This window comes from Poecilia reticulata, linkage group LG2, assembly GCF_000633615.1.
Source record: "Poecilia reticulata strain Guanapo linkage group LG2, Guppy_female_1.0+MT, whole genome shotgun sequence".
Lineage (NCBI taxonomy): Eukaryota > Metazoa > Chordata > Actinopteri > Cyprinodontiformes > Poeciliidae > Poecilia > Poecilia reticulata.
Window position 1 is genome coordinate 2,634,737 of NC_024332.1, and position 21,330 is coordinate 2,656,066.

Here is a 21,330-nt window from a genome sequence, read left to right on the forward strand (position 1 = left end):
GACGTCCCCCGAATTAAAAACAAACACCCTTCCAATAAAGCCCCCCGGTCCCGAGAAACCGGAGAAATATTCCTCTCTCTCCTCCAGCCACTTGATTCGCGTGATTATTCACGGCACTCACCCCTGAATGACATGACMCGAGCCGGGGAGATGATGAATGCGGCGGCTTCGCCGACTGTAACGACAACCGGGGACTGTATGGAGAGACAAACAAATGARGGGAAAATCCTCAAATAGGAGCTTTGCTGTTTGACAGTGTATTATTGAAGACAGCTCGGCGAGCTTTATTTGGATCTTTCACAGCCTTCACGTCCTGATCTCAAGGGATTTAGAATTGAAATCCTGGACAATGACAAGTGACGACTATTTATAGGACGAGCAGCGTTAAATAACGCCTTATTAGATCACTCGCTCTGAGCCGCTTGACGGCGAGGTGATCCTGGTTCTTTTCTATTTTGAAGGAAAGTCGTATTTGAAGTCGCAGTTTTACTGACAAATACCGTGAAGGCAACACAGGAGGTTGGCGATTGTCTTTTTCTTTTTATATATCTCCTTCGGAGCCTCTCATAGCCAGATGTACATTACTACAGCGAAGAGAAACACTTATACAAATGTAGAATAAAATAAGCGTTACTTTCTTTGGTTTTGTTTCATAAGCTTTCATATAAACATGACTGGGGGTCAAGTGATGTAGCTGGTATGAAAAGACTGATTTTTTTTTTTTTTTTTGGAGGGTAATCATGTCCTTTGAGTTGTTTTTCCATCTTTGCTCAAGTGTTGCTGGTAAAGTCCTTCCACTGTTTGTGTTTTTTGAACCATATTGCAGCGTTTACGTTTCGAGACTTGACTCAACAACTGGTATTTACCTTCGCAGCAGCCAGAAATTCTCTGTAATCTCTTCAAAGTAGCCTCAAGCAGATGCTCTTCCAGCTCTTTCAGGTCTTTGAAAGTTGTTTTTTTTTTTCCCCAACACTGCCGACTTATTTTTAAAGTCCTGCCCTGGTACCTTGGACAGTTTTGACATTCTATTGACATGTGCTGCAGCATTTCTCCCAAATTTAGCGGAGGACTTAAATACATGACCGGCAGAGTTGAAAGTGGAAAACCCTGCGAAGATCCRTCAGGAAGCACAGAAAGATGCTTCAGCCTTCAATTGATCTATCCGCTGCAAGTTTTTGGTCMRGAAGAGTCATTGTGTTGGCACAGGCAGGCTGCTTTACGCCTGCCAAACTCTGCTATCTCTGACATTTCTCGTACATGCGGCTTATGAGCGAGGAATGAATTGWAGCGCCTTTGCAAGAATACACACAGCTCTGTTATCCAACATTTAGGTTTTCTGGTCTTTTTTTGTTATGCTTCAGTGATGATAGGTAAATTCTCATATACAAAAGTGAGACTGAAATGAATGCAAGAGTTGTGTTTTTGGGAAATAATTGGAGGTATAATTTGCACATCAACAACTCSACTACCTTTTCCAACAGTCTATGAAGGTGTGCTACCTAATAAAGAAAAGAAAAAGTGGTTTTTAAATGCGTCATCAAAGACAACGCAGCCGGACTTTCAGTTGTTTGATTTAGGCTAAATCTGGATAAGAGACATAGGCCATGAAAAGTTTAAAATTAAATATTGATTTTGGACTAAATGAGGATACTGGCTTGCCTGAATTTGCCATTCAATCATATTTCCATGAAAGTCAAATCTTTCCAAGGTTAATACATCAGCACACATGATATGGATGGAAATGCCAAGCACTTGGCCCTGAACGTGAAAAATTCAGCTAAGAGGCAGAGGGAAAAAAATGTAAAATATGTTTGTGGATTGTAGGATGTGTGGTTTTAGCTTGATGTTATTTAATCAGTGAGACCAAGCCAGAATAATTGACCCAAGGTTGTCCAAAAAAACTAAAACTCTGCATTACATGAGCTAACCCTAAAGGCAAAGGCAGTTATCCAATACAATGTTCTAAAAAATGACAAAATAAAATTTATCTGCGTTTAATATACAAAGAAACTCCTTTTATCTATTCTCAAGACTTCAGACTCAACTATAGCTACCATTATGCATAATTAGTAGGTCCAAGGTTGTTTTAAGCACCCTGCCTATGCATTTTTTAAAGAATTATCCCCTGAATATATTATGTATAGGACAAGAAAATTGGACAAAAGGAATCAGCATTCCAGAAACCTACGTGAATTTCACTTCCCGGTATCTGCTCACAACTTCCCCCCGAAGGGTTTGGTTGCTAGGGGACCAAAATACTAATTCAGTTTTTCCACTGAATATAAAGTCTTTCTAGAGACAGTTTGCCAGATACATTCCACTGACTATGTATCAGGAAAAAACACTACCTAATCTGTAGTTATTGCAACACCTATGTTAACGTATAATTGCTTGGAAATATGGGAAATCCTCTTACTGTTTTTAATTTAAAGCTGCACTTTTTCTTGAGTCTTTTCCCTGTGACTTTGAAAAGACAACCTATTGCTTCTTTAGATAAAAAAAAAAACAACAGAATGGGAAAAGATACCGTGCTCTGTGCAATAATCGCATGTAAAACGCTACTTTACATTCGATTCAACAAAATTCTATTTTTCCGGCCAAAATTCATTCACAACGTTAAGAACCGCTTTCTTCTCTGCTTCGTTACCGTCGCACGCAAATCAAGGATGTGAAGTCGTGCGACTTGTTGGACAGCTTCGCACGGGACGCTGTCGTTTATAAGCGTCAAAAGTCCCATCTCCTCTCTGTAATCCCAGAGCGCCGAACCTCGATGATTCACGAGGAGCATCAGCACATTTCTGACGCACTTAGCACTGTCSCTACACCTCATGATCAAATCTGCTCCGTCGCTGCCAGCTTCTCATTTATTGCTTCACTGAGGTATGCATGCTGACAAACGTCTCTTTCAGGAGGGACTGTGGAAGGGGAAAAAAAATAAATAAAATAAATATGCTGAGGGAAAATAAATGCCTGCAGTTGAGAACACAGGAGGGTTTCGTTTGATGGGTAGATGCCTTGAGCGCTGACAGCTTTCATAAAACTGTGATTGTATTTGTCAGTTTTCTCCAGTAGCTTCGCTGAGGAAATCGTACCTTAAATAGCCACGAGACCATAACGCATTCTGTTAGTCAGCGGGAAGAATCGGCTTTTAATTTGGAAGTAAAATGCAGGAATAATTGTGCGAGTTCAACACAATGGAACTCCATGATTAGAAGATATCGCCGTTGTTGTTTATGTCCTCCTCCTCATATTTCATGTTTTATCCCTTTGTTTCCCATGCTGACTCAATAACTTCTTCTCATTTGTAGGAAGTGGGAAGGACAACACAGAATCCCCTGGGTTACACAGTCCTGAAAAACACACACACACGCACACACACCCCCACACACACACACACAAACCAGGTCTTACTTGAGCGCACATGCACAAACAGAAGCACGCACCCAGGGCTTCACTATACAGTCCATTCCACTTTCATTAGGCCCATGCACAGGTGCAGAGCAAGCTCCTGGCTGATGAAAAATAATTTATCAAAGTCGATGGTGGCACTGCGGCAACCTTTTTCTCCCCCCCTAAATGTCACCTTCAAAGGGAGCTCCTTGCTCACGCATTATTGTTCTAAGGGTAACAGAGCCCAGGAATCGCCTGGGGCAACTAATCGAGGCTCCTATTATCAACGCTATGATTAAATGGCCCTTGGTGGAGTAACAAATCCCCGAATCGCCTCATCCCACCTTTAATCTACATTGTGTGCCTGGGAAAAGGGCAGAAGCACTCCTCTCACCTGTCGACCTCCTCCTTGATTCATCCCGATTTCGCCTTGTTTAAAAGTTTTAGCCGTCCCAGTGTCGGACGGCGATTCCAACGCATGGACCTCAGCATAACTGAAGCAAGAAGTTTTTTTTTCAATTATTATTTCCACAAGAAAACACACACACACATATTCGAGAAGTTTACTGTACTGTCTTTTGGGGATTTTTGGTGTGTGTTTTTTTTTTTTTTTTACTGGTTCCGTCTTGCTCATTTTATTTTTGAGGAATTACCGTTTTTATTCGCTGCACTTTCTCTTCAATAAAAGATCAAAGATACCCCTTGGAGTTTGCTGAATCACTTCTTGGTGATCTTCAGATGAGGTCTGTGGGTCTCCAGATGTAGTTTGGTGCCAACTTCAAAGACTCCTCCGTTGCATTCAGATTGGACTAAAAGTGCACCCATAGAGAAACGGGACCCACAAATCGGTTCCCTCATTTGCCAAGCCTTAAGAGTAGACGTCTTCAGATGTTGGTTTGTGGCTCGTCCTGCCTTTCATTTAGCTCTCCGTAAGCATAGTGTAGCTCCACCAAGTTGAGATCAGGTGAGCAATTGCAGAGTATTTCTCTTCTTTATTTTCCCAAGGTCCTAGATTTTCCTTTGAAGTAGGCATAAAATCCTTATCCAGACTGACTCGTAGCCTACCAGCCAATCAGCTGCAGCTTTTGTCCGATTTGAAGCTGAAAGGTCTATCGGCTCAAACTTCAAAAATAACCCCCCCACCCCTCTAGTTTCTTCTTTCTTCTGTCAGACTGAGATGAATTGGGATAGCTGAGAATTAGCTGTTAGCGATTTGTAGGAGCGAGCATGAAGGGTTTTCAAACGATGGTTGTATGTTCTGTGTGTTGTTAGCTTTTGTGTTTAATGCCAAGTTTCAAAAATATAAAACCTAACAATCGCTTTGGTTTTGTGTGATTTTGTGTGGAGGATTTTTATTAACTCTTAAATGTTTCCATACAGCATTGTTGTTGTTGTTGTTGTTGTTGTTGCAAGCCAATGTTAGCTTGTATTTTCTTGTATTTCCCATGCAAGAAAACGTTATGGCCAGCACAAGTGTCATAAACAACCTGCAAGAACTCCCACACCAAGATTTCCAAACTCAAATGACATAATTTTGATCTGCAGCCTTGGGAGAGAGAACCAATTCCCTTTTCATGCGATGAAAGCACAAGCATTTTGTTTTTCAGCAGCAATTGTCGAGGATTGACGCTCTCAGATATAACTTTCTGTTCGTGTTTTTGGGTTTGACTTTAACGTTTCCAAATTTCGGGGTTTTTGAAATATTTGCTGAACTGCAGCTGCTGCCGTCTCACAGCTTGTTGCTTCTGTCATGTTGACTTTAGTTTGCAGAGCTTGTGATTATCAACAGCTAGCGACTTCCAGCGGCGTCGGTTTATGAAAACTTTGGCTGTAACTTTTTGTATGAACTGCTGCCGACGCAGACACTAATTAGCCCGCTTTCGTCAATACGTCAGATTTTAATTTAAAAGCTGAGATAACAAATTTGTGCCCGTGTTTAAAAATGTTCACACTTCAGTTGGTGTTTTTGAAAAATAAAACCTTTTTCTAAGTCGACCAGTCTTTTGTTGACTTCCTCTCTAAATGCCATTAAACAAGGTATTTGATTCCAAGCTGCACCAATTAAACACAACTCCAGTTATAATGAGCAACCCTTATGTTACCCTGTAAGTAATAATACACACACGAGGCAGGGTGCCACAGAAAAAAAAACATGCAAATCCGGTACCCCGGAGGCTTCAATTGGGTTCACATTTGGCAGTTTAGACAGCTGTGGCATTTGTGTGATACGGTTTTCTTGTTCATCAAACTCGTGAATGACCATGCGCGCCCCGCGGACGACGATGTTGTCATCTTGGCAGAAGCCGCTTTGATCCGAGGGAGCCATGAAAACCTATTATAGATTGGAGCCGATCATCATTCACCAGTGCCCTCAGAGGGGCGACGAGGGGATGGAGAGAGGGAGCCGGGAAAATGTGCTTTGACTGTTTTCATGAATCATATCTATAACTTAGTGAGGCGTGTCCTCGATTTTTTTGGCCATTTAAGTGTGTGTGTGTGTGTGTGTGTGTACGATTCGGCGTTGTGCGAGATAAGGCAGGGGGGTTATCTGAAAACCTTTGGAAGCTGGAAGTACGACGGAGTGCTGAGAGAATGGACAGGGGAAGTAAAAGAAAGCATGCGTCTGCTAAAAAGTGTAAATGTATCACAGTAGCGCGTATCTATTGTTTTCCACACATGTTGTTGTACGTCTTTCATGGGGAAAATGAAATTGAAAAACCTTAAACATCAAGTGTGATAAAGCAGAGTCAGTATAGAAAATGTCTTGAAGTAATTGAACACAAGTTAAGTCAAAACTAAAGGGAAAGTAGCAGGAAGTACTGCTAAAATTATCTTAATCATCACCAAATATAACCATCTCTATAGTAACGGGTGTCTTGGCAGGTTGATGATGTGAAGCACACAGGTGTGTATTAATGCTATGCTTAGGGGAAAAGTCATCAGCATTGACCTTTGAGTAGCAATATCTACTGGCCATTAATCAGTGAAGGCTACATCCAGATAACTTGAATTCCATTATTATGCATGAAGAAAACGCTTAGTGCTAAGCTAAGCGCTAAAGCTGCTAACACTCTCTTATCTTCCCATATGTGTTTTCATATTGAAATTCTGTGAAGAAATTATGGAGAACATGTTTAAAACATGTTTGTCTCTTTTGTGTATAGGGATCAAGGGTGTGGAAATCAATGTAATTGTTTTTAAACATATTTAGAAATGAGCTGTCTGTGTGGGGATGGAATTCCAAAACTCTGAGTGCATTCAAGCAGTGGGGGAATTATTATAGCTAACTTATTTGAAAAGTAGATCAAGGCATCAATTTCAGACATGCTGACGCAAATCTATGCATTTTATTGTTATATCTCATTCCAGCAACAAGGCAGTTCAAAGCAGCGCAAATCAAAGCCCTTCAATGCCGACAGCATCGTATGGTGAGATTGGATCAATGGTGTGTTATTAATTGCAATTGTGTTGACTTTGTGTTAGTTTTGCACATGTCCAGTGTACCAGGTGTATGAAAGCTGCGGCGACAAAGGGCCCAAGAGCAAGTTTGCAAAGCTAGAGGAACGAGAAAATACAGCATATAAACACAAACAACCATCACATACTAACTTTTAAACATGGAGGCAGGAGGATGATGATTTTTAACTTCTTCCACACCGTACAATATAGCGAGCCTCCAAAATAATTTGTCGACGACGTTCCTGTTTGCACATTCGACGACTTTGAGTTTTGTTAAACATATATTGCATCTGGCTTTAAAAGACAGACTGCTTTTTGTCTTTTTTTTTTTTTTTTCTGATGAATTCTGGCACAGTCAGTGTGATTTGATCACCCTGATTGATCGCTGCCACTAAAACTCCGCAGTGTGCACCGTGTTTGGCCTAAATCCATACTAAATAACTATAAATTCGCAGAGGCTTAGAACCTCCAACGGAGCAGCCAGAGGACTCTGAAAATGACTTCTGCAGCAGTGGTTACCAGYGCCTCGGGACCTAGTTTCTTTATAATGCAGTCTACTAATGAGGTTCATTTGGGATTATATGAATGCCATTAAATGTTGTTAACTAGTTATCAGAAACCAGTAGAGTTTGCACCTCGTTTGTCTCCTCGTAGCACCTGAGGTTGGCGATGAAGCAACTATCAGTGTATGTTGAAAGGACTACAGATGCTAACAATGAGAGTCTTGGCTTTTTTTTTTTTGGAGGAAATGTACAGACCAATGTGCAGCGGAGCGAGTCTTCATTGTTTCTTATTAGTTCTACAGGAACGAGCAGCAGCAGCAGAGGCCTGTTTTCACTTGCTATAAAAAGACAGTCGCGCTTTAAAGAAGCTTTGATCGCATTAGATGAAAAGTGCGTTATACGGACAGAGTACATGGAAAACACAGCGTCCGCGTTTCACACGTTGCTGATCTCGGCGGCGTTCCCGTTCCGTTCGCGTGGGGAAAGCGTCGACTGAAACCACAGAGCAGTTCATTCACTTCTAAATCAAATGAGCATCCGCGCAAATTAAATCTCGAACTTGCGTAAATGTCTAATGTGAGAAGAGAGTCACAGGTTTGAATCAGTTAATTTAGTTTTAAAGTGTTCTATAGAAACTGTCCTGAAATTAAAGAAGAAGAAAAAAAAAGGAAAATCAGCAAATCAGATGTTCAGCGTCTGCCTGGTTTTTAAATTAGGTTTGTGTTGTTTTTATGAAGGTCTGAATGGTCAGGATTCAGACCTGTTTTTGGACGGCGGCGGGGAAAACGCATGCAAAAATGATCAGCCGATTGTCAAACCTTTTTCTTTACATTTACCATTTGCCGTGGCCGGGCAAATCTAAAAATATCCAGTGCGACCGCAGAGAACAGAACATGGATTTGATCTTTGGAATCATGTTGAATGTCATGTTTTATTAGCGTGCCTGTACGTTTCTCTCCATTAAAAGCAGACTTAAATGCTGAATCACCCACACATGCTTTCTTTTAAATTCTAATGCCTCGTAGTTCTTTAGTTAAGGCCAAATGGTAAAAAGAGGAGATCTACATTGTATGTCTATATAAATGATGTGTGTATTTATGCATTTATCTATATTTCATCAGCTGTGAACAATAATCCTCAAAATATGTTGTGCATGCTAGAAAATAAATCACGTTAGAACGGCGTTCTCCTTGAAACTCTATTGCATATCCTCCACTGTTTTGGATTTCAGTCCTGAAACTATAAATCCCTTGTGACATTTCACAAGTGGTAGTGTGAGGCACATGGTTATAATTTTACCCGGGTTTAGAAAAAAGCCTTGCTTTTTGAGCATCCATAACACCAAGTGACATAAGCGAGAACCTGGCAGTGAAGGCTGACGGTTCTTTAAACAGGAGGCAGACAGCTATTGTAAGCAGACTGAAGTCTGGACAGTAGCACTAAAAAAAGTTACACGACCGGCCGTTTGTTTTTGGAAAGAAGCCTGGCTTTGTGGATTCACTCCTGCCCAGCAACCGGAGGGAGGAACACGCTGTAATTCCTCCCAAGGAAGTGTGAATGCAGGAAAACAGTGACGAATCTGTAATATAATAATAATAATAGTAATGACACACAATGATAGTCTTGTACTGTTGGTTACATGTGAGAATTTTGGGTACCTAGTTTTTTACCATATTTAGGTCAAAGCGGTAGCTTGGAGGCCGTACATGCAGGCTAATTATAGATTCCATGAGGCTGTTTAGCTGTTCTGTATATCATCAGGCTGCCAGAAAAGCAATAACTCCGAGTTGTGTTGTTTTTATTGCTGGTGTCTTTTTTTTATTTCTAGAAACTTACCACTCACTGGGATCTGGAAACTTGCTGGGGAAGGAGTTGTCATGAAGACCTGATAAGCCAATCAGAAGCAATTAGAGTTCTCAAGTCATGCTAGCCAATCTAACTTCAAAATTTGGATTCCGTGTTTGTTTATAGGACTTTTTTTTTGTTCCTGGATTGACCCTGTTTTAGTTTTTCCAACACATCTGAGAGCCTTCTGCTTTAACGTCACAAAATCCTGGGATGTTAACGGGAGTAATAATAGGTTGGTTTTTATAAATACCATCTGCATTCAGTGAACTGAGGAACTAGTGTGTGAAACTACTGCTTTCCACTGGTGTTAGTGCGTACAGTTTACAGAAAAAAAATACTTCCACGCCGGTTTAAAAGCAGCAGCTGTCAGTGAAGGTTTCGTTATAGAAAGTCCAGTGGATGTTTGACCTCAACAGCTTTCATGGCGGGCTATTCCATGCAGACTGAGAGACGTGGGGGGCGGGGGGGTGGCAGTCTGCGGGAGAGGCCACATTTGTCAGAAAAAGACAGCTGATGAAGCTTCTTCAGTGTAGCTCCTAATGAGAGTCCCTGCAGGCGCTCAGCCTCTGGCAATGCTTCAAGGTGACTCGATTCATCCCCCCCAAAAAACGGACATGAGGATCACTTTTAAAAACCGAGGTGCGAGGAAAAACTGATATAACACAGATGAAGGGCTAAATAATTTGACAAAAAATGTACAGGATTTTTTTGGAACGCTCACTCGGGGTCGAGATGTCAAATTAGCAGCGTTTGAAATCCTGGCTGCCTCCGGGATGTGGACATGGGAAATAATTAAGACATCTTGCACACAACATCTGTGAGAGCTCCAGCCTCGCCCGGAACAGAAGCTGCAAAATGGACATTAAAAAATGATGCTCCCACAGACATGCACAAGAGAAGTTACAAAAGCAATCGTCTGGCATGAAAACTTTATTAGGGACACGGAGATATCCATCCGGAAATAGAAGTGTCTGACATTTAAACTTCACCAAACTAAGTTCTCTTTTTTTCCCCCCCAACATGTTGATCTTTAAAACAAGCCCGAAATACCTTGATAAATTAGTAAGCAGTGCATCCATACAAACCACAATACTTCTGTCATTCCAGAAACTATCAAACTAGACTTAACTAACAAGGAGGGATATTGAGGACATTTCCAGACTTTGTTTTTTAATGTTTTCACATTTTGTTCCCTTACAACCATCAACGTCAACCCACTCAGATGACAAATTGGTTTGAGTTATAGATTCAATGCAAATTGAGCTAATTGAAAAAGTTGAAGGACTATTAATACATTTGCAAGGTATTTTAGTAAAATAATTGTACCTATATATCACCTTTTCATCACAAAGTTTCACAAAGACAGACCAGAAGAAATAGGATATGGTTAAAAAAGCAAAACCGTTCCAAAGACCCAAAGAATCTCATTATACCCTAATATAAAATTATCTATGTTTTGTTATTATTTTTAGCATACAGAAAAGGGATGGTAGTCTAGTTTTAGTTTGTCTTGCATCCGATTTCAACATCGTCCCAAAATCCTTGAACTACGTATTCTGGAACAGTTCTTCACTTTGTTTGCATCTCAAAAACAGCAGAATCTTGTGACCTTTACCAACACTGGTAAAATTGACTGGAAAGTTAGTGCAGCTCACACAGGAGTGGACCTGCAGCTTTAAATGTGAATGTGCAGCCAGGGAAACAGTGGATGTCATGATATTTAGCAAAGCATCTTGATCTTTGTCCTAATTTTTAAGTATTGTTTTTCTTCATTACTGACTATCCGTTCATTACTTTAGCCATAATGCAACTGCGTATTTAGTCCGACCTATATGACTGCTTCTCCATAATTCAGTTTTGATAGCTTGAGTTTCCTTTACATGTCAAAAGGTCAAATAGTGGAACTTAATGTCTAAATTTAATACATACGTTTTAAATGTCAGTGTGGCAACAGAATACTAATCTGAGAGCTAGCTGTGGTTCTGACCCTGTTCAGACCTCACACTAACATCTGTACACGTTTGAGAATCCTTAAAAAAATAAATCGGCTCATAGTCCAAATAATTGGATTACCAAAATCCAATTATTAATTTTAGCTCTTTAAGTAATGGAATGGGAATATCCCACGTTATGAAGCAAGGGGCTTCTCACGTCTACTGTCACACCCTGATCATTTCTGGAAATAAGGACATCAAGGACGATTGTTGTTTATACTTTGATTAGACCATTTTCTCTTTTGCCGATTTTCAAAAATGACAAAGATGAGATAAAATTACATTAAAGTAAGTCAGATATGAGATAATCTTTAAATGTCAAGAAACGGTAACAAGATGAGCTGCCTGACTAAACTTTAGCACATCAGCATTCAAAGCAGTAATTAAAAAACTTCTAACCTAGACATGTGACAAAAGTGGTTCGATGAGGACCTGTCCTTATCTCACTATAGTTTCATTTCATTTCATTTCATTTATTTATTTATTTCGAACAGACATTAAAAACAGTCAAAAAAGAACAAGAAAACAAAATAGAATGAGACAAACTSAAGAAATAAAATGTAAAACAAATCATTCTGCCCATGTGACATGCAATTCCACATTCTCTGTTCGAAAAGGAGCAGGTAGAAGATGCATCTTATAATATCCTGCCCCCCTCATACTTGTCGATGTATTATCAATTGACTTTCAGAACATCAACAAGAGACAACTTGTTTCCACTTTTCACTATGTTTAACTATGTACAATTATTTTAAGTACTATCTATATAATCATCTACACCATAAACCAACATGTTATATAGCATATTTTGAAATGAGTTCTGCTTTAATCAATTTTTTAAACAGGTTTACATTTGTAATTTTTTTAATCTCATTATTCAATCCATTCCAAACATTTACTCCACACACAGATAAACAAAAATTCTTCCTGGTTGTTCTAATATGTTGTTTTTTTAAAATACCCTTCACCTCTTAAATCATAACCACCCTCTCTGTCACCAAACATTTCCTGTATATTGTGTGGAAGTTTTTTATTTCGGACCTTAAACATGAATTGTGTAGTTCAAAGTTCTCACTTTTAGAGGCAAAGAGCAGCAAACAGGAGTCATAAGCAAACAAGCTGTTTGGAAAAGCAATGCCCATAAAATATAAAAATTACCATCACTGGGCTTTCAACAGGTTATTTATCCAAACATAGTGGTGGGACTTGATTAAAATGCGCATCCAAAATATGTATCAACACAAACATAATTCAAGAAACCCCATTGCTGCTAAATTATTGAAGAAATAGAATAAGTATGAGCTCAACAAATATATGGATTGTTTCTAACGATTAGTTTTCCCATCCAATTAGATTATTGTAAAGTGCAGTCCCGTTCAGTTTTAAATGTTTCATCTGGCTGCAACATGTTTTGCAATGAGATGCTATTTTAGGTTTTAATAGCTTCCATAATAAACTAACTCCATCTATCACATCTTGTACTCAACAATAGTCATCATCAGATTGCTTTTTGTAGCAAAAAATGAGTCGACAAAAGCGACTTTGTCATCTATTGTTTTGTTTGTGGACATGGCACCAGAAATGTGCAACAGACTCTGGAGAGTCTCAATATGTACTTCCGTAAGGTTTTTGTAGCCTAAATAAATCAATGGACAATGTGACTCACCCATATTTCGTTTTAGATTAATGTCTATAATGTCTAAATTAAATGTCAGGTGTGACAATCATCCCAAAAGCTGTCCACGTGTTTCTAAATCAGTCAGGAAGGATGTTCAAGGCTTTAAGCGTCACCTTCACATGAATCAACCTCAACTGTTTTGTAAACAGCTTTCTGCCCGCCTCACTTCATTATCTGTCCTCGCTGCCACCTTTAATCAGCTTGTAATAAGCACAGTGTAGTGTTTCTTTTTTATGCACCGGGCCTAGGAATGTTCTATATAAAGCCGCAAAGCCACGACAGCCGGCTGACAGCTTCCCACATCGGTGAATGGGAATTAAAACACGGCTCCAAATGAGCTCCGGTCGCGGCGAAATAAGGAAGCAAAAGGAATTTTCATGTGAAATCCTGACAGCTCCCCGCGCAGGCCAAAGTGAGCTCGGCTTCCAGATGTTTGATCTGGTACGACACACTATTTGGGAGTGAAAGGACTTTGATAAGGTGCCCTCTGATTGAAAACATTGATTATTCCAGTCGGCGTATGTGTGGGGGAACTTACTGTATCTTCTTGATTGGGGGATTTGCTGATGTCTCTGCTGTGCCTTCGAATCAAAAATGGCTTCAGAACAAAGCTCCTGGATGTCTCGTTTGGCTATTCAGTACAACGGCGAAATGTAAAATAGAAGTAGATGTTAAATGCTCTGTAAGGGGAGCCCAGCAGGGGGGTTCTGCAGCATAATTAGGATGAGAAAATGGAATATTCTTTGAATACTAATTGAGTCAGGTCGCAAGTTTCTTGACGACGGCATCAAATCGTCAAGTTTGGTGACGTTATCGCATCAGGACGTCGACTGTTTTGCAAAGATAAGCTAAATTTAGCCGCCGTACGAGAAAGCCGGTGTCAATGCAACCTGGAGCGTCGTGAATGGAGTGTTTTTCTTTCACTTGAAAGTGACATTTTCCCGTTTTAACCTCAAAGATTAATCCCCGCGTACAACTGGGCTCAGTCAGCCATGCAAAATGACAGACAAAGGCCTCTGATGTTAGCATTTAATTCATAAAAGTGATGACTCCATCAATTAGGTGTCCTAAAAACAGCATTGGCAGGAAATCAATGCCTCGCTGGATGAAATATGGATGGAACAGCGACTCCCTCTTAATTGGAACCGGCACAGCTGCAGCGCACATCACAGGCTCCCTTGCTGCACATGCAAATCCYATTTTGATTGGGACTGTAACTGCCAGAGATAATCGTGGCCGAGGCGAAATGCTCTCTGGCAGAGCCGCGTGTATTTTAATATGGTAATGACGCCCGCGGAACAGGGCGCGAGAACAAGAGGTAATCGATAAGGCAATAAACAGCTCATTTGTTCTCGGAAAGGTGTTGGCAAGACCGGCGGAGGTTGTCAGTGATGTGAACTCCRAGGAATTTAGGAGCCATCATAGTCGCTTTAAACTGAAAGCGAACCAGAAGGGCTTCACACCTGTTTGAACTTMTGCTATTAGCCCTGTGAAGAGGGAATCAATAAAGCGTTAAAAAAAATCAACAGGAATCACRATGGTTTCTAATTCAACATCTTTAAATCTGTACCATTTTTTTCAGTATTTCAATTGAAAAGTAAAACTTGTTGTAATTATTGGAAAAARAATGTGTTGGAAACTGTTTATATCTCTTGAAGCAAYCATATTATGGCCTACGTAATACGGTGGTGCAAGATTACTTCAAGGCGACAAAGGTTGCTGCCAAAGAAGTATCAATGAATTAAAGATAAATGGAAGGACAAATATGGAAATACCATTGTGTATACTATTATTGTATGTCCAATATGTCAGATTACATCCTGCGTGCGACTCCTGAGAACATTCTAACCAGACACTGCCGCTCGAGCAGTGCCAGCTCTTTTTTTTTTTTTTTTTTTTTTCTTGACACAATCAAAGACGGAAATGAGAGATTTCATCAGTTATGGGGCAATCATCACAAACTGGGATGCGTAAACAGAGGACCAATCAAGACAGAGATAATCTAGTTGGATAAAGTATAAAATGGTGAGGTTTTATGTAATTCAGCACCACACCACGCTCGTCTGCTCAAATTTTCTATCGTCCCTTAATTACTGCTTTCCAGACTTCCTCTCTGTCTTATTTTTGCTGGGTTGCTATGGTTATGCTCATTGTTGGTGTTCCAAAATGGTTGATTGGTACTTTTTTTTAATCTGATTAAAAATTTAATTGATTACTTTTTCAATTGAGTCACAGAAATACAAGAGTATCTTAGGTAAATAATTTAGATGGTTTACCCCAAACCAAGCAAAAGTATAAATCCAAAAGTTAGATGAATAATGAATTCTGCCTTTAAAAAAACGTCCCAGAGRAAAGGACATAGATCCAGTCTCCTGGAAGATGGTCACCAGTGCTGCGGCGCTGCCTTTCTTCCCTTCCTCCAGACGCGGAGACAAGCCAGCCATAACTGTGTGTGTTTGCCTGGCAGTGACRGGCTGCATAACCGAGTAGCCTGCGAGGGCTCTTTGAGGCTGGATATTAAAGTGAGTCACTTCCCAAACACATCATCATTTGATTTTAATCTGGTACAATAAGTGAATTTGGACTCATTTGTCCTGTTTTTGAACTTTATAAAATGCTTAAAACGATTGATTCATAGAGGCTAYGACTGCTGATCCAACTCGTGAACACGGCGTCCCATGGCTGACAGATAACCAACCGATCTTCCTTGTTTTGCGTAGACCTCAAGCGTTTACCCGCCGCTGTTAAAATACCGAGCTTTTACGACTTAAAAAACAAGCCATTACAAAACCTTGAAAGTGTTTATCAATGTGTGAGAACCCTTCAACTTGTTCTTAGTTTCCGAACCTTTAGATTCACAAACAGGAATTCGTCTCTAGGAGTCTGTAGCTTGGACATTTTCCCAAATATTTAGGATCTGTCTGTTTGTAAGGACCGCTCTTGTCAACAGTATTCTTAAGATGACTCGCAGATTTATTGTCAGATTTGGTTCTGAACTCCGACTGGGCCTTTCCAAGGCTTTAATTATCTGCTGAAGCAATCCTCTTGTTGATTTTGACATATACTTGGACTCGCAGTGATATATTTAGCTTTAGACACCCAAAGGTGTTGGGGGGCAAAACTGACTGGTACCTCCTCAAATACCCAAAGCTCATTTTTAGCATTGGTCTTCTTTTGTGTTTTCTTTTTTTGGGTCAAAGCAGACCTTGTGGAATAATGGCTCAAAGTTTTACACTGGTTTAATCAGACTATAAATCATGACCCCACAAGATTTGAGCAGATTTCTGTCAAGTTTTCTCTGGGTTAAGGAACAAGTTTGCCAGACGAAAAACTTTTCTTCCAGACATTTGGTGGATGTATGATTGCTTTCTCATGTACACCACAATCTTTATTTGTTACGATATTGTGTTGTTAATGTCCTATAGCTCCTAAAATTACTTCTTGACAATTTAACACTTTTGCAACTGAGTAATCATAAAAATTCAGTTGCAAGACTGAACATTTCAACATCAGTTAGGTTCACCACTATTGATGTTTGGTGTGTGCTCAGGAAACCTCAATTCTAAGGTTRTGGACTCTGCGGCAATTAGACTTCTGTCTTTTTTAAAATTTCCACCCCTTTTCTTAATCATAGTCTCATCATCTCTACATCACAAAACCCTTGAAGTTTTGAAAGGCTGTGCACATTGATCTAGCATAAAGGCTGTGGAGCTATTTCACATTGGAAGAAATTATGAATCGACTGGACGGACATCAAGGTTCCCGAAGCAAAGCTACTAGTATGAACAATCAAACACAGCTTGAAGCTTTAGAGATCCCCACTGAGATGGAAGCCCAACTTATTTTACAAAGGGCCGCGCATGGACGAAAGTGACTAACAGGCCTGCTCGCACGTTTGTTGTTTTTGTTTTTTTTTTTTATCTTTTTGCAATGCCAGAAGTCGTTTCAGTGGGTGAATTTAAATAAAGGGCTGCCTCTGTTCTGCCTGGATATCCAAAGGCAGAGAGAGTTTTATCTACCCCTACATACGCATTGTTCACCCAGTGCTGTTTTCAAGGAAGTTCGGTTGTGATGCTGCTCGTGTCACCCTGCGAGTCCATCCAAGCTTGATGCAGGAACAAATGAAACTCCCCCAAGGGGATCTTCTTTATTTCTTCATGCTGGAATAAATTAATAAAACAAAATTATAGAACTCCGGCAATCGACTTTTATACCCATGTGTGTTCGGGTTGTGTCTTAGAGGGCTGACATAAGTAGGATTTAAATGAGGACAATAATCCTTGCCCGGCAGGAAGCAGTTTCCATAAATATTAATGGCAGGACTTTTTTTTTTTCTTTCTTGACGCTATGTAGTGTCATTGAGGCGAAACTGCAAATGGATGTCATCAAAGTTAAAACAAGGGCTTATGGGGAGGTTTTATCACTCATTTCTGTTTCATTATGTTGTCTGCATGCGCTTAACAGGAGCGAATGCCGCAGTGTTGTCCTTTCAGAGCAATAAACATCACAGGAACTCAGCTGTGTGGGGGCTGACATGGGGGCTACAGGGCCCTTTGCGGAACACTTAAAGCCAGGTTAATGCTTCCCGCGCTCTCTCTAAAAGGCTGTTCTTCTCCTGTCATTTCAATCACGTCGTCTTTTCACAACTTGAGTGGCGGCTATTTTGGCAGCTGCTTCAGCACCCAAGGTGCAGCGATAAGCATGTTCCCGTCGTGCAAGCGAGGGAGGAGGCGGGCAAAGTGCCGCATCAGGAGGTTTGCGCTCCTCTTGGTCACGGCCTCCTCCCCACGCCGCTCCATGTGGGAAACATAACGCCGCCGTTGTTACAGGAGCCAGGGGTTTGTGTTTGCAATCGACCGGCGCATTGATTTTGAATTAGCACGGCTGTAACGGCCCCTTCTGTCCAGCCGTGTTTTATAAGATTACGACGTGGAAGATGGAATGCGCCGCGCTTCAGGTTGACACCTCGTGCCAGCACCAGCAAATCCGTTTATCCGTGTCTTTCCGAGGGATTTCTAAAGAGCTTGGTTGCAAATTCCTTACCCGTGTAATGTTTGGATAAGGAAAAACTTTTGTTGCCAAGACGCCCCATTGAAAAGCCTGCGATTAACCTGCAATTATTTTCWTTTTTTTTAGCTGACCCTTTGTTGCCTTATTGTCATTTCAAACAAACTCTTGAGTTTTCCGGCGTTATTATGAAAGGTTAACCCCACTGTTATGTTGGCAGTGACTCAACTTGTCAGAGATCCCGCCCCTCTCTTGCCTCATGAAAAACAAAGAATAATCATGAAATTTCCTTTTCAAATATTTTTCCACTCTACCTCAACGATTCTTCTTCTGCAAACTCATTATTTCCACGTCAAGACATTGAGTTGACTAATTCGTCTTTGCATAATAGCAAAGTTGCATAACGAGGCCATTACCATGTCTGATAGTGAGAATAAAGTTCTTAATGTGATAATAGTTTTAGATTTTTCTGACCATGTCATTCCTGCCCCGCTGCTCTACCCTTCCTCACTGGAAATGCCAAATAGGTGCCTCACCGTTTTTATATTTTTAGGTTTGGCGTAAGGTAGCTCATAAAGTATTTCCCATCGTGACCATTCTTGATTGTATTAGCGTCGCTCACAATGGTCGCTTTGTCTATGCAATTATCCAGAAAAGGAAAATGTGAATATTTTGTGAAACTGTTTAACTTTTGCCGTGCAGTTATGATTGGAAACTAGTGGTTTTCTATCATAACTGATTTTTAACCTAATATTTTGTTATCTTATGACATTTTTAGAGTGCCCATGTGATCCCGAGTTAAATAAGTGAATATGCTTTAACTGAGTTAAATAGAAAMCAAATGGTGATTGATTTTCAAAGATACAGTACCACAAGAAGTAATTTCTTTGATGAAATAAAAAAAAAAAGTGACAATACCCTCACGGAAAATATAACTTTCACCAGACACTTTTTTTATTTCAGATTAGTGACTCTTTTTCTGAAAGTCATCAGCCGTTATCAGAGTTCCTCCTCCTTATCAGCGGACGTATACAGCTGTGTGTCGAGGTTAATTAAAAGGACTTATCTGTCATTGACGACCAACCTATGCAACGAGCTTTCCGTCACGCCGGTTGCATTTGTCCCTTTCCTTCAGCGCTCTTGTCAGCAGTTTCCATCACCGCGAGTTAGCGTTCGTTGGGAGGATCGTAATTGTACACCAGACTTGGCTCCACGCACTCGAGGAGCCTCCAGAGAGGGATGACTGCCCTTCAATAAAGATAATGGAACATGTGCTTCAAAAAAAAAAAAAAAAAAACAGGCCCACGGGGTTTGCTTTGGGTAAACAGTTTAAAGAAGAAGATCCAGAAATTACCGCGACAAACGCAGCTGTAATCAGAGCACGGGAATTATCCGGGGCGTCGAATGCAAACGATCTGATTAGAAAAGTGTTGCGGCATTAGTTTGCTGATACAAGCAACTTACGAGAGCCCTGTTTTAAACATTGATTATTTCAGCTTTGCAGATGCTGCTGCTCCCTGGGCCAAACAACAATGTAACTCAATCACTGGGAGAAAGGAGCCTCGGTGCCGATTCTCGTGATTGCAACAAGAAACTTCTTTCTGAAGGTAAAAGCCAAAAAGAAAAACTAAATACAAAACAAAACAGGAGATTTCTGAGTACAATATGAAAGGCCAACATCACTGAGGGGTGTAGTGAATAATAATAATAATAATAATAATAATAATAATAATAATAATAATAATAATAATAAATCCCTTCTGAATTAATGGAGCAATACTTAAAATGCCACTAATGAATTTATTGTCCAGTTTAGTAAATCCTGTAAAAAAAAAMAMAAWTTTTTKKTTWWWRSYWAMMAAARKKGKTWRSYKKKKKSWKKTYYKRWYMWKSMRSSKKKYYYMMYTTWRKTTTWWTKKKKTWMSSYTTYMRRRRWKKWWTTYMMMMSSCYYSKYYKSMWKGSMRKYMKYMRRWYMWWAMMRRWTTTYMRKYWKKTWMMRRWWWTTKSCYTTWWWWTTTYYKKTTTTTTTTWWKKWWTYYTTKGGKTKKTTTYYTYCYTTWAAAAAAATGAAACCTGAAGCTATTGTGATGGTATTTGGAACTGTTAAGTATTTTGCTTCACCTTGATGGAAAACTAAAGCTCTAGCCCAATGGTCTATTTTCAGCTTTGAAAATTATTCAAATTATTCTGTAACCTTCTACTAAATATTTTTAATTTTTTTTTACAATGAGATTTCTCTAACGCTGAAGCAGTGAGCAGTATTTTAGTTTTCCCTTAAAAAGCTGTTTTTTGACATACTTTTTGGGTTGTACAGGTTATTATAAATGCAAAACAATGCTACTCTGCATCACTCTGCGTTAGTGAACGTTTCCATAAGAAATTGCAATTATCCTCCACCAGGTCTTACAGTTGTGAAACAAACAAAGTTTGTTGCTGTGAGTAACTAGTCTTTACAAAGTCCTGTTGTGGGTCCAAGTTTTACTAGCAAAGTCGCATCCTTTGGTAATCATGAGAAAAAACTTTATCTGTCCTTTATATTAGGTCCAGCATATCAAACCAACCACACAAGGACTGTTTCTTTTTTTTTTCTCCAAATCTACGATACCCCTGACCTCCGTGTTGGAATTTAACACCCTTGTCGCCATCCATCACAGCTGATGTTGCTGCAAAACAACACTGGATGTTATTTCCTCCCTCTGGTAGCGCCGCTTTGGATGTGCCTTGCCCTTTTATCTGTGTAATCACCAGTCACCATGCTGAGATCAGACGCACTGTCCGAGTGACTCCATTCACTGTGCCTGAATGGGAAAAAAAAATAATAATAAAACAAATCTGAGGCCATATGAAAGCATGAGTAGGTGTTTTGTGTGTGTTTGTATTGTGCCGTTCCAACAGCGCGGTGTCAGAACTGCAACTTTCCAACGCAAACACCGCTGGCAGCTCTCCGTAGTGATCAAATCAGACGTCACAAAGCCCGGCTTGAATCAGCTGTGAAGTTCAGACAAGTTGGAAGGCGCGTAGGCTGGAGGTCGTGCGTTTGTGCATGTGTTTCTGTGCACAAGCCAAAATGAAGGAGCAGGCTTCATGTGCCCACGCCGCAACGACTCCCCGGTCACCACGGTGCCATTCACAGTCAGAGTTTGTGACGGCTGTCAGACGAGCCCCACAGCAGATGCCTTGATGTGCTGATGCAGACAGAATGTTTTCTTCGAGTGTTCTATTTCATCCCAGAGAAAAAAATAAATAAAAATAGGAATGTCTCCGGGTCGGGTTAGCTCAACTCAGGCGTCTGTTTCTTACCTTAGCTAGTCATGCATACGTGTCGCAGAGCTAAACAGGCAGTAATATCAAAATTAAAGGGACAGCAAAATGCAGCGGTAGCTTCAGATTGCAGCTTGCTCTGTATCTTATCTCCACAGATCCTCCCTGCTGCATGCCAGCTTTCCATTT

The 21,330-nt window shown here is 40.3% G+C and overlaps 1 long non-coding RNA gene across 3 annotated transcripts in view; it reads left to right on the forward strand.

Moving 5' to 3' along the window:
• Positions 1–20,717, forward strand: part of LOC103476031 (uncharacterized) — a 61,562-nt gene extending 40,845 nt beyond the window's left edge. Inside the window, exons 2-4 of one of the 3 annotated variants that reach the window (XR_535396.2) lie at positions 6,760–6,835; positions 19,376–19,486; positions 20,422–20,717. This is a non-coding gene — a long non-coding RNA (uncharacterized LOC103476031). The remainder of the gene's footprint in view (positions 1–6,759; positions 6,836–19,375; positions 19,487–20,421) is intronic. The other 2 variants (XR_535394.2, XR_535397.2) reach the window with 2 other exon arrangements.
• Positions 20,718–21,330: the final 613 nt, after the last annotated feature.